The sequence below is a fragment of the Misgurnus anguillicaudatus genome, chromosome 19 (assembly GCF_027580225.2).
Source record: "Misgurnus anguillicaudatus chromosome 19, ASM2758022v2, whole genome shotgun sequence".
Lineage (NCBI taxonomy): Eukaryota > Metazoa > Chordata > Actinopteri > Cypriniformes > Cobitidae > Misgurnus > Misgurnus anguillicaudatus.
In genome coordinates this window covers 49,501,344-49,515,269 of record NC_073355.2, presented here as the reverse complement: position 1 = coordinate 49,515,269, position 13,926 = coordinate 49,501,344, and the positions used below count along the sequence as shown (strand labels likewise).

The window sequence follows — 13,926 nt, the reverse complement described above, 5'->3', positions numbered from 1 at the left end:
AGATTGTCATGTATCCATGTTATTTTTTATGTGAAGTACATTATGTCATTTATATTGTCAATTTCTGCTCTTGTAGTTTAACTCTTGTGCTGTGTTCAAAACCCTATAACACTTCTGGTGTTTCCAATATCACCAAATATTAGATTCTATCATAAGGGTTATAGTAGGCCTACCTGTTGAAGTCTCTTTTTGATACAGGTTGCACAATGTTTTCTTTCATCGACTATGGACCACGTAAAGTAGCCTTGGCCCCCCCATTAAATTCCAGCTCTGCTACTGTTCATAAATAGACCTAAACTAATACTGTATTAACTTTTTATTTTATTTATTTATTATTTTTCATTATACCCTCATTAAGGGGCTGAGCCCCCCTAAAATCATCTTAGACTCACCCCTGTTGATCACACTAGTTTACTTTAATGTTTAACTAGGAAGTTTGCTTTTATTCTGTACACTATGGCACAGAGTCATTATCAAATCTGAGTCGTTAAAACAAAATGACAAAAAAAAACTTTGTGTGAACTCATGTAAATGAAGCATGCATCTAATGCATTTACTGAACGTATGCACATGAATGACAATAGCCTATTTCATGTGCCTTGTTAATGGGCGCTTTGCATTAAAAACAGACAGTGCTAGTTTGGACATCTTTTGGGGCATTAGAAGGTCCTGGTTATAAACTATTTTTTGTAGGCCGGTCATTTAAGACCAGAAATACCTAAAGTAAAACAAGGTGGGGAAATTTTATAGATTGTTATAGTCTTTGTAAACAAAGTCCATACATTTCAATCTGATGCAGTAACATTAACTACTTTTTTTTGGGTAAAAGAAAATTCTCTCCATAATGACGTGAACACAACATGAGGGTTAAATGTAGTAGAGCATGGATCAATTCCCAAAGATCACAGTCACTCAATCCACTGATGTTTCAATCTAATTCTACTAAATCTATTATAGATGCAGAAAGTTATCATCTCATGGATTTAAGTTTATTTTCCCCTCATCTTTCTCAATGTCAATGTTTTTATGATTATTCATCAACACTCAAAGATGAAGATTGAAAAATAGACACCAACCTATTTGTTCCTCAGTATCTTCATCCTTTATTCTGCATGGTTGTGGATCTGTCATCTTCTCAAGCTCCTCTTTCACCAGCATCAACATTATATCATGAAGATTTCAGTTGTCACACATGGAGTGATTTCTCTGTGTGTTTGACTCCAGCATTTATTGGTGGATTGTTGTAGGAGGAGCTTCACTGAAGGTCTCAATCACTTTCACTCTATATGTGTGAACTAGAAATGAAAGAAGAGGCATTAAAGTCGCCATAAAACGGAAGTACTGATTGTCTTATTTACCACCCAGATAACAAAAACACATTTATATTATTTTATTTATTTTTAATCTGTGGACGCTGGATTTTTTTTACATTTGGGAAAATGTATATAATCTATATCATATATAAACATAAATAAACATATTGTTTGGTTATAAGCAGACATGCATGCAAGTTAAACAAATGCTAAAAATGACGTGTTGACTGATTTAATTGTAAGTAGTACAAAGTCTTTCACTAAGAAACTTTCATTAAAAGCATAATAAACATTATAGCAGCTACTATAATAGTACTAGCTTACATTTAGATATCTGATTTACTGGCTAGCTAGCTACTGCATAAATACATTTTGGTATTTGCTAGTTAAACTATAATACCATAGATCAAATATATTTATCCAAGTTTATCATCAAAATTTACTTGACTTGATGTAGTCAATGAGGTAAAATGCAAGTGTGGCTTCTATAGTAGTCAGGGCCTGGAAAATGGAGGAGAATCACCCAAAGAGCCTTACTTTGTAACCCTGCTCCTCCCTAAAATAAGAAGTGATAAGTACAGATGCAGTCCTCAGGTAATTTTAAAGTTGTCTGAATATCTTCTGTTTTTAGTCCTCTATCTACACAGTACACTGGTTCATAATACACGAGTAAAAACATTTAATAATATTGGTATAAAACGTGCTGGACATTACCTCAAAGTACACAACTGTATGAGTCAGGAGATGTTTATGACGCTGTCCGGAAAATGGATCCCTGCTCCAGAGACAACAGTGAGTCCGGGTCAGATTTTCAACTTCATCTCACTGCTAACGGTTAGCGTATTAAGAAATCCTGTCTTCTGTTGACAAACCAATAAAATAATCGAAGACGGAATAATTGTTTAAATGTACACCGATGCATTTACACGTGACTGAAGACATCAGGCTCTAGTGACGATCGCTTTAAACACTGATTCGCGAGGCTTCAACACCTTTACGAATCTTTTGATTCGAATCTTCTTCTTCTGGAGTTTTATGGCGGTTGGTTATGGTGCACTACCGCCATCTACTGAACTGGAGTGTGGAGCACAGACATGCAAGGAAAAACACTAAATTATCCTGTAGGCCTATAACCCGATTTCTTTAACAAATTTTATAATGGCTCTATACTTCTTCTATTGCTCTAAATTACATTCCAAAAAGCTTTGTATATTATACTTTTTTAAGTCAATTTTTTCCATTTCCTGAATAAGTGATATTTTTTAATTTTCATACTGTGCTGACATGTAAATAAAATATTTTATATTGTCTCTGTTTGATCACAATGTCTGCATTTACCAGTTGCATACTTTCCTATTTTAAAAAGGGAATTATTTAGTCCAGAATGTCTGATTCGAAGATGTGAAATGATAATATCTTCTTTTCTGTTCTTAAATGCACTTCTTCCATTTCCAATAAGTAGATAAATGCTATTAAGATGTCTGCTCTTGCTACCAATATTCCATTCTTCTTGCCATTTATTACAAGCAGGGGCGTAGGAATAAGTTTAACATTAGGGGGGACACATATTGGAAACTTGACAGAGCCGTTAATTGCTTGAATAGAAATATGTCATAAATGAACTAGAGTGCAAAACATTCACCAACATACTTTATTCAGGCATGAAAACGGGTTAGGGGTGAAAATGGTGAGAAGAATATTACCCCTCTAGGGGGGTCTGGAGGCATGGTCCCCCGCAAGAAATTTTTGAAAATTCCATATTTTAATCCATCAATCTGATGCATTTTGAGATGCATTTTTTGCCATTAATGCCATATTGAAGTCTCCTGAGGTTGCCAACTGTCACTATAAAATACAGGACAAAAGGTGGGCTACAGCAACAGTGCGGGTATGGTTTTGTTTGAATATACAGTGTAGGGGAGACCGGGGTTGGTTGTCACAATTTTTACTCATGCATGAATTGCTCATCTTCAAAAAATCTTTCAGCAGTATTTCCTATATGAAATGAAAGCTTGGGGTCTTGGCTTTAAATGTGTATACTTTTTAATTTTAGAATGTATTGTAGCAGGAAGTAACTAACCATCAAAGTCACTCTGACACAATGTGACAACCAACCCCACCACGGGGTTGGTTCTCACGGGGTATGGGGTTGGTTGTCCCTATAGAGGTTCTATAGGATTTCAATGATAAATTGGGATCTGAAAAGATAATGTGTAACTTTTTATTTTTTTAAGCTAGAAACTCTAAATAAGTTTTAATATGAATACCACCCTTATGATAGTTGTCATCAATGCCCCTTATGTTTAAACAATAGAATTAAAGTGGGTGATAAGTTACTTGAATTGTCTACTGTGTTGAGAAATAAAATGAAATAATTTTTAGTGTTAAAACCTCTTTATTTAATGCTTTATTTATTTTATTTTAACAGCAAACAAAAACAGACAAACAGTCTTAAAAGGTCTACATGTCCAATACTCACATGTGACAACCAACCCCGCAAGCTATGTGACAACCATCCCCAACTGACTTCTTGACAAACATGCTAAGCTAGCTGCCACATGGCTTTAACTTGATCGCTAAAAGATGACTCAAAATAAAGCTACTATTTTTGGCTTTTTAATGAGTGTTTTGTTTTTGAAAGACTAATATCCTACAAACGCTCAACACAAAAACAACATCAACATGAAAATTTACAGAGACAACCAGCCCCGGTCTCCCCTATTGATTTAAGCCATTTGTTAAAATGATAGCTAATCTCCTAATTTATAACTTTTATGCCTACAACATATGATATTAATAGTTTGTTAATTTACAGCTTTACTTTAGTTTTAACACAGTCCTTTAAACAAAACACTTGTGACTCCTGCACTAAGGGTTAAAAACGTTATCCCCTTCATATTAATCTACGTGTGACAAACTAAAAAAAAACATCTTAAATAGATTCTGTAAGCTGTAGTTTCGAGTCAACATCATATACTTTAACAAATAAGATATTAAAACACACATGAGTTACAGACTGTGAATCATGCACGAGAATGTCCAAACAAAGTTGGAAATGGTTTTGAGGCATAGTAGATTGAGGCGAAACGGCTAAATAACCCACTTAAAAAAAAAGAAATCGTATTATATCATCCCCTTTAAAGCGACACCATGTAATTTTTCAACCTTCATAATAAATGTTCAAGACCCTTGTGATAGTACATCGACTTTAAATAGGTTGAATGACATATCTACCATAGCCTGACGGGGTCTGTATCGCTTTTACTCGTATTTTAAAACTAAGGGTTTCTGGTAGTAACCAGAGCACAAAAAAAACTACAAAATTCGACTGCTTTACGGCCATACCTGTCAAGTTTTGGATTTGAAAATAAGGGAAATTTTCCAGCGCCCACCGCGAACAGTCCCACCACCAACCCAAACAAGCTCCAGTATTCCTTACATTTTAAGACTGGTGAGGGACGGATAATATTTTTTAAACCTTAGTGCTGATAATTGTGTTAAAATTAACTAAACAAACTAATTCATTAGCAAGAAAACTAGTGAAACACACAGCTCTGTGCAGTGGCAGTTCTACACGGAGGCCAAGGGTGGCCCGTGCCTCTGTAGACATGTCCCTGGCCACCCCTGTGGCCACCCCGTGCTGACCAAATAAAAAATTATAAATTTATTTTCATTTAACACGCGAGCGCCAAAAGCGGAACTAATCCCGACGCAGCGTTCTTCACGGGCAAATGAAAGCGGCGCACCCAACCACTGTAGCTTCGAATCAGACATTCTGGACTAAATAATTCCCTTTTAAAATAGGAAAGCATGCAACTGGTAAATGCAGACATTTTTATCAAATAGAAACAATAGAGCATATTTTATGTCAACACAGTAAGAACATAAAAAATCACTTAATCAGGAAATGGAACAAAATGGGCTTAAAAACCTTTTGGAATGTAATTTAGAGCAACAGAAGAAGTATAGAGCCATTATCAAAGGAGTTAAAGAAATCGGGTTATACAGGATAATTAGTGTTTTTTTCCTTGCATGGCTGTACTCCACACTCCAGTACAGCAGGTGGCGGTAGTGCACCATAAGTTGGGTTACCAACCGCCATAAAACTCTAGAAGAAGAAGATTCGAATTAAAAGATTCGTAAAGGTTTTGAAGTCTCGCGAATCAGTGTTTATAGCGATCGTCACTAGAGTATGGTGTCTTCACGTGTAAATGCTTCTGTGTACATTGAAATAATTAATCCGTCTTCGATTATTTTATTGGTTTGTCAACAGAAGACAGGATTTCTTAATACGCTAACTGTTAGCATTGAGATGAAGTTGAAAATCTGACCCGGTGTCATGAGCAATCCAGTCCCCCCGAGCAATTCGGTCTCCCCTAGGACCCCGATTGGTATCTACACTAATGCCTGCTCAAAAATGTGTCATTGCAATATCTCGTCTGCATACGCGGCTAGCAAGCTAATTATGTTGTACAAAATAGAAACATTACTCTTTTTTTTTTAAATAAAAGTTAACTAAAAAAACAATATAATAAACTAATATTCATGTTGCAGACACGTCAGTACTTTTGTGTCATCATCTGCTTTGAAAAAACAATACTTTTATTTTTTGTAAATTATTAACATACCTTACGGAATATATATTTTTAATAGTAAAAGTGTAGTAATCATGGCTTATAATTATAATTTAAATGCGTGATTCAACTATGTAGTAATCATGTTTTGTATAAGTAATTAATGAGTAAGTAATTGTATAAGTAGACAGTCAAAAGTGGAAATGGTACAGTATAATAATCTAAATAATAAAATGACACAAGCAATGTGTAGATCTCTCACCTATAGCCTCATTTATATACTACTATATGAAACATATAATTTAAAAGACATCAATTGTAATTTTAACAACGTTCTAACTACATAAATCATAACGCGATTTTGTAGGAATTGTAATAAGGCGCTAAGAAAACTACCCATGAGGAGTTTTTTCAGCCAATGGAGTCGCGCGGGGTCCTAGGGGAGACCGAATTGCCCGGGGGGACCCAATTGCTCACGACACCGGACTTACTGTTGTCTCTGGAGCAGGGATCATTGTCATAAACATCTCCTGACTCATACAGTTGTGTACTTTGAGTACACAAGTACACACTGCGGGTGCTGCTCTGCGAGTGTCTCAATTCGTTCCCAATCTCCCGATGTTGAGAATGTGTATGCAGGTTCGGGCACTGGTAAGGACTCTAGCTGACTTGACATTGGGACACTGTTCACTTGATCTCCTGTGGCGTGGCTGCTGAGGCGCGTTGTGATCATTCACAGCTGTTACTTATCAACAACCGGCAAAACTAACATCTCGCTAACTTTTTAAAGTTTACACATTGTAAAAAGCGCTGTAATTATGCTCTTACATATACGGTCATAAAATTGGAGGAATATTATTAAATGTTACATATAAAAATGTTTACAGTTTAAAATACATATTATTTTAAATACTGATTAGATTGTGGTTCCTAGCTGTCTAGCAATGTGTGTTTGTAAACTAAAACAAACGTTTGTCTTTATAAAAGTTTGCATTTCATAAAGTTTATTGAGTAGGCTCGCATGCTTTTCGGTTGGGGGGCTTTAGAAAAGAGCCCAGCTCCCCTTTTGCACCTGCAGTCACTCTTGTATTAAATAAATATTTATATGATTGAAAAGTAAAATAACGTTTACAGGGCAGTTTTCGGGAAAGGGATTAGACTAGTCCTAGTCTAAAATAAATGTAAGAGCTGTCCAAACTGAAAACAATTTGCTATGCCATATCTTAAAATATACCAGTGCCCTTTGTTTTGCTTCAAAATGCACACAATTAATTTATTTAGTAAGGCGTGTTTGTTAAAACTAGTTATATTTCCTAATTAAACTTAGGCCTAGTCCTATCTTTAACTAATTCCTGTAACCACTCCTATAATCTTTAAATATAATTTCTTGCCATTTTTTATGTGCCCCTCTGGTAAAACACTGGCCCCTCCTTGGCCCCCCTAGTGAAATTTGTCTAGAACCGCCACTGGCTCTGTGAAAACTACTCACTATATTGTACTTATTTCACTTCTGCTCCTTTGGGTGACCCTGTTTAGTTTTTGGACTCTCCATTGTATGACACTGTATCACCATTTTTTTTAACATGTACTTAGCTGATAAATGAACCCTCTTTTAATTGTAACGCTTCCTTACAATCCTTACAGATTTTCAATAATTTTGTGTAATTTTTTTTCAGTATACTACACTAAAAATAATCATTCATTTGCATTGGACGATTAGGATCTGCTGTAACAGTAGTGGAGAATAGAAATGTTACATTAGTGTTAATAGTAACATGTTCTAATATGTCCTGTATCATCTAATATAACCAAATTTCTCAATTTCCCTTTGGCTCCAAAATAATAGCTCAGGAAAGCAGCTACAAAGTACTTCAGTACATATGTTAAGATTTCTGGCTCAATGATGACAATGTATTTGCACACACATTTATTATAACTTTAGATTCATCTCAAATTATCTAGTAAGTGAAAGATGAGGTTATTTATGAATTGACAAAATTGATATGGAAATGTACTTTATTGTTAACATTAATTAAATTATGGAATTGTGTTTCATACATCCACTGATATTTGTAGATATATTAATAATGAACAAAATTAAATGTATAGTATTTAGTCCGAACACAAATATGAATCAATTTTTATTAATAATGGACATAATTAAATGTACAGAAATTAGTCCAATCACAAATATCAATCCATGTTGTTAAAAATATTTTTCTTTAAAGAAAATATCATAATTTTTTTAAGACAACAATAAATATTCGCGACTGTAAATGTAATAAAATAAATGCTTTAATATTGTAATATTATGCAAAATATATGCTTCCACGCCCGCTGCACGCTGATCATAAGTACATGCATGAGCAGACATCCTCCGGAACCTCGTTTTATTAACTTAAATGAACTCCGGAGCAGGTTACCTCCAGAGAGTCAGTTGCTGTGGTTACTTACATAACCCGAAAGTTACCTCCGTTTTTGGAACCGAACGCGGAGGTTATCCGCTTGCTTAGTCCTAAACTTACCCGCGTAAGTCACATAACCTGCTTTCTGGAATACACCCCAGTTGTGTGATTGCAGTACCAGTTTTAGCCACAAGTTTTGTGATTGCAATACCAGTTTTGGCCACAATCCTACATACTGTTCCTTTAAAAAATATATAGTATATCTCTATACTTCTTCCATTGCTCTAAATTACATAACAAAAAGCTTTGTATATTAGGCTATACGTTTTAATGCCCAATTTTTCAATTTCCTGAATTAATGATATTCTTTTATTTTCATACTATTAATATTGTCTCTGTTTGATAACAATGTCTACATTTACCTTTTGCATGCATTGCTTTCCTACTTTAAAAGGGAATGATTTAGTCCAGAATATCTGATTCGAAGACGTAAAATTATAATATCTTATTTTCTGTTCTTAATTGCACTTCTTCCGTTTCCAACAAGTAGCTAAATGCTATTAAGATGTCTGCTCTTGCTATCAGTATTTCATGCTTCTTTCCATTTATTACGAGTGATGAATTTTACCTTAGCCTGGATCTCTTTTTTACTAAGAGCCATTTGTATGTCAACATCTGCATGATTTAAAGCTTGCTTAGCTAGTTTGTCACCCCCTTCATTAGCCTCCACTCACACATGAGCAGGGACCCACAGAAACATAATAAGACTTGTATTATTTCTCAATAAACTTGCAAGAATATCACATATAATATCTTGCCTAGTTGATTTTAGTCCACTTTCAAGGCTTGAAAGTGCTGCATATGAATCAAAACAGATGACTGCTAACCTTGGTTTTACATCCTCCACCCAATGAAGTGCTACCAGAAGTTCTGCTGTATACACAGACACATTATCACTTATTCTTTTGCTGATATTACATTGAAATGTAGGGATATGCACTGCAAAAGAATCTTTAGAAACATCTGTATAAATGTGCAACCACAATGTATAGCTTTAATCTAAATTACTCTACTGCTGTGCAATTACGTTCTTGGGAATTTCTTTCTCCTTGTTAATTTGCACTTGAAAACCAATATTGGGATTGGAAATATCCATGGTGGAATATTGGATAAAGTCACTGTTGGGCTAACTTCATATCCATCAATAAATGCCAGCTTTAAATGCTTCCCTATTAGCAGTCCATCCAAAGCTTTTAATATTCTTATTCCCATGTTCCCAGCATTCTTTCATTACTCCTGGATGATTTTCTTTACGCCATTTTATATTAACCAAGTAGTTAGTTCTAAGCTTAAACCTTCCGCAGGCAAAGATGAGCTTCTCCAAGTTCTCCCTGCAAGGCTGCAATGGGAGATGTTTTGAAGTGAAGGATACTACCTTAGATCCTCACGTGCAGAATGTTTTTATTATTGTGTTTTTTAGTTTATTCCTAATCATTTATTTATATAATCATTTTATAATCATTCAACGAGGTTTGAACATTGAGACATATGCAACTGAAGCTGTGCATCAATAAAACTCTTTCCTATTTTATCATCTAAACCTTCGTCTCATGTCCTGCTTGTGCTCTTCTCTAGCAACGATTGATCAACCTCTTAACTGACAGAAGCCTGTTAAACACGTAAACTTATATTTTCTGACGTGATCTTGTTTTTTATTTTGTCTGTGATATGGAGACCTGATCTAACAGGTTAGACAGAAATGGAAGATGGAACAAGCTGACCTGCAGGTCGGTGACAGTCATGATCATGGACCAGCAATTGCCCTGTGCTTTTTGGCCTGTAGAGAGAATTGTTCAGGTTTTTTCTGGGTTACAAGAGAGTCAGATCTCGGTTAAGGACAGAACTTATGCCCGGCCCATAACAAGATTATTTGTCTGCCCCCTCTCACTGACTAACAATGACACTTTGGGTTTGCAAATTCACATTGTGAATTTGGGGGCAGCTGTAGAAAAAATTCACTTTTGATAAACGGACTATATTGTCGCCCCGTCATTCAGTGCAAAACAAAGCTGGAATGGGACTCATTTTCAGCCCTGAAGTTTTATGCTTAAGAACGAGCCTCAAAAAACAAAATAAAATACAAAAATAAAATCATATCAAATGAAAGCTCTCACTCTCAGGAATAAGGCTACATCGTTATTTTTGTTCTATTATCGTCACATATCCAACAACTGTCGAATGAGTAATGAGGTAAAAAAATTGTCTTTTGTAAATTTACGTGAAACTTGAGCGTGAGCTGCCTCAGATAGCCACAAATGCTACCTTATCTTTTATCTTAGGTCCTACTCTAAATAATGAGTCCATTCACAGCATTTTCTTTGGTTGTGTGCATGAATAATCCCTTGCTATTTATTATATGTGCAAAACAGAAAAAAAATTATATGAAAAATTTGGTGTTTCATCATATGAAAAACAACATAAATAACAATATTTGTCACAAACAGCAGCTTTTTATGTTACTTCAAAGAGTTTTCTGTAAAATGATATAAAGATAATTGCATTTATTCCACTGTATGTGGTTATGGGGACACTTCAAATATTTTTAGGCGGAAATTGAATACAAAAAGGGTATACTTCCTCCCTTCAGTTGAAATAGAATAACGTTTGCATTTATTATGATAAAAAATGAAAAAAATCCCTTTTCCTCTGTAAGCTGACATTTACTGGAATCAAACAAAACTGTCTGCAAATCTGTCAAAAAATCTTATTTTTGCATTTATTAGAGGACTGACAACACATACAACCATGTTTAGCACTTTCAACAATGTTTTGTAATTTCAAAAGGTTTCCTGTAAAATGATACCAAACTTTTGTATGTACAACTCTGCATGTGGTCAAATCTCTAAAACATGCTTGCTTCCTTCTCTCTCCTATCTGAAGCGGATGTTTTCAAGGTCTTTGCTTTTAACCATCCGACTACCTGCCCGCTAGATCCCATACCCACCCATCTCCTTCAGGCCATCTCTCCATCGGTTATCCCTGCTCTCATGCACATTATCAATTCATCTCTTTCCACTGGTACCAGGGTTGCCAGGTCCAAGAAAAATTTCCAGCCCAATGACAACTTAAAACCCGCCCAAAAGAAATGAAAACTAGCCCAATTTTTACATTTGTCCAATCACAGTTGAAACCTCCGGGATAACAACAAAGGCTCTAAAATAAACTCTTACTATTGCTTTTAATGTACTTTACATGCAGATGAAAATTTTCTTAATGCACTTAAGGTGCTCTATTTCACAAAAAAATCTACTTTAGTACTTCTTAAGATTATCTTAAGTACATCTTAGCGTACCCAACCGTGCCATATTGAGACAGAATGAACTCTGCCCTTTTAACATACTATCTACATATTTAAAATGTTCTATTTAACTTGAAAATATCATACAAAGATGGGTTCACGTGGTCTGTAAATATCCTCTCAGTATAGACGCATCTCCTTACGTAAGGTAATTTCTTGTTCCTGGCGTGATATTAAGAGCAAAAAGCGCCCCTCCACTCACTTCTCCACTGACTTCCTGACGCTGCAGCTGTCCTTGGTTTGACATGTATTGCTTATGGCATTAATGCACATTAGGAAAATAAAGAACGTTCATTTTATAAGTCAGATAAACATTTTCGTGGCTGCGGCACATTATAAAACTAGCCCAAAAAAACGCAACCCGCAGCTCCGAATTTTTCCCGCAACTGTATTTTCAACATAGCCCAATTGTGCGGGAAAACCGCAAACCTGGCAACACTGAACCAAATCGCTCCAAACATAATCTGTCAGAATACAAGTTGTCCATAGATGGCTGCACTGTGGTGCCATCTTCCAAGGTTAAGACCTTAGGCGTGATGTTCGACAGCAATCTATCTTTCGATAGTCATATCTCCAACGTCTGCCGCACAGCATTCTTCCATCTTAGAAATATCTCAAAAATATGACATATGCTGTCTACATCAGATGCAGAAAAGCTTATCCATGCTTTTATGACCTCTAGAATGACTATTGTAACTTGAAACTCGGAGATGCCATGCAAATCAGGTAAACAAGTTACAGCTGGTTCAAAACGTCGCTGCAAGAGTGCTTACTCGATCTAATAAGTATGACCACATAAGCCCAATTCTGGCATCTTTACACTGGCTACCAGTTAAATATCGCATACAATTTAAAATATTGCTTATCACCTACAAAGCCTTAAATGGCCTAGCGCCCTCGTATATTAAAGAATAACAATCCATCACGTACACTGCGATCACAAAATTCTGGCCACTTAATTATCCCTAGAATATCAAAAGTGTCTAAAGGTGATAGATCCTTTTCCTACTTAGTCCCTAAGCTCTGGAACGATTTACCAAATAATGTTCGAGTATCAGACACAGTTGATCAATTTAAATCTAAACTTAAGACATTCTTCTTTAACAAAGCATTCACATAAAATGTCCAGTAAGGGCTCAGTCACACCAAAAGCGTTTATGGCAGTTGCAGGCGCCTTTTTTGAATGATATTCTATGCCCAGGGCGCGTTTGCGCGCTGTTTATGCGCGCCGAGTGCCTTGCGGTTTTCTGCCGCGCACGCGTTTTTGAAGGAGCGCTGAGAGCGGAAAGGCGCCTGACGTCATTCGCGTCTTCCATTGTCCAATCGAATGTGGGGAGAGGCGGGCCTTACGTTGTGGTGAGGGAAGTTTACAGTTGCTTTGAAGAACCGGACTCCACTCGCTCACTCTCTCCTGGGTGTTTGTTATCCTCTTATCCTCAAGCAATGTCAGAGCAAGCGCCCTATTTTGAAAGTTTCTGCTAATATGACAGTTAAAAGCAAAAGAGCGCTCACGCTTCAATATTTGATTGACAAGACAGCTGACTCTGTGGTTGCTTAGCAATATGAAAAGCCGCGCCGCACTGCTCTTTTTTAAAAAAGGCAGTGCGACACGCCTTGCGTTTGCAAGCGTTTAAAACGCTTTTGGTGTGACTGGCCCCTAAATGTACTTATCCCGCAATAGTTAGTTTGTCCAGAACAAAGCATTCACATAACTCATCTGGGTAATATACTTAGACTGCAATAGTTAAGCTGTCCGGAACCAGGGGGGGGTTTCATCCCCTGGAGAATCCGCCACCTTTGGCTTAACTTACTACTTTACTGTATACGTTACATTATTACTACGCTCGCTTTTCTATGCTTTTCCTACATTTATTAATGTAAAGCTGCTTTGAAACAATTAAACATTGTAAAAAGCGCTATATAAATAAAATAAATTTGAATTGAAAATCTGTTCCTGTGTGGTGTGCCGTTTTTGACACGACATGAACCATAACCCCACAGCAAACCGAACTGAACTGCGGCTCCATAACGTAAACAGATCCAAACCATGCCATTGGTGTATCGTTACACCCCTAGTGTTTAATGCTACATGACTATTATGCTGGAGGATTACGCCAATGGCTTGTGTTTATTGGTCGGGTGCAAATACCTTACGAACGAATATTTGGAGGCCAGTTGCGGTCAGCTTTTTATGTGATTATAAATGTGCATGTGTGTACAGGGTGGAATATGAGACTGATTCACTTACATTACACACATTTACAGGTGATTTGTGA

At 36.2% G+C, this 13,926-nt stretch overlaps 1 protein-coding gene across 1 annotated transcript in view; it reads right to left on the bottom strand.

The window, feature by feature from the left end:
* Positions 1-13,926, bottom strand: part of LOC129423053 (uncharacterized) — a 195,797-nt gene that overhangs the window by 38,571 nt on the left and 143,300 nt on the right. The gene's annotated exons all lie outside the window — the stretch shown is intronic.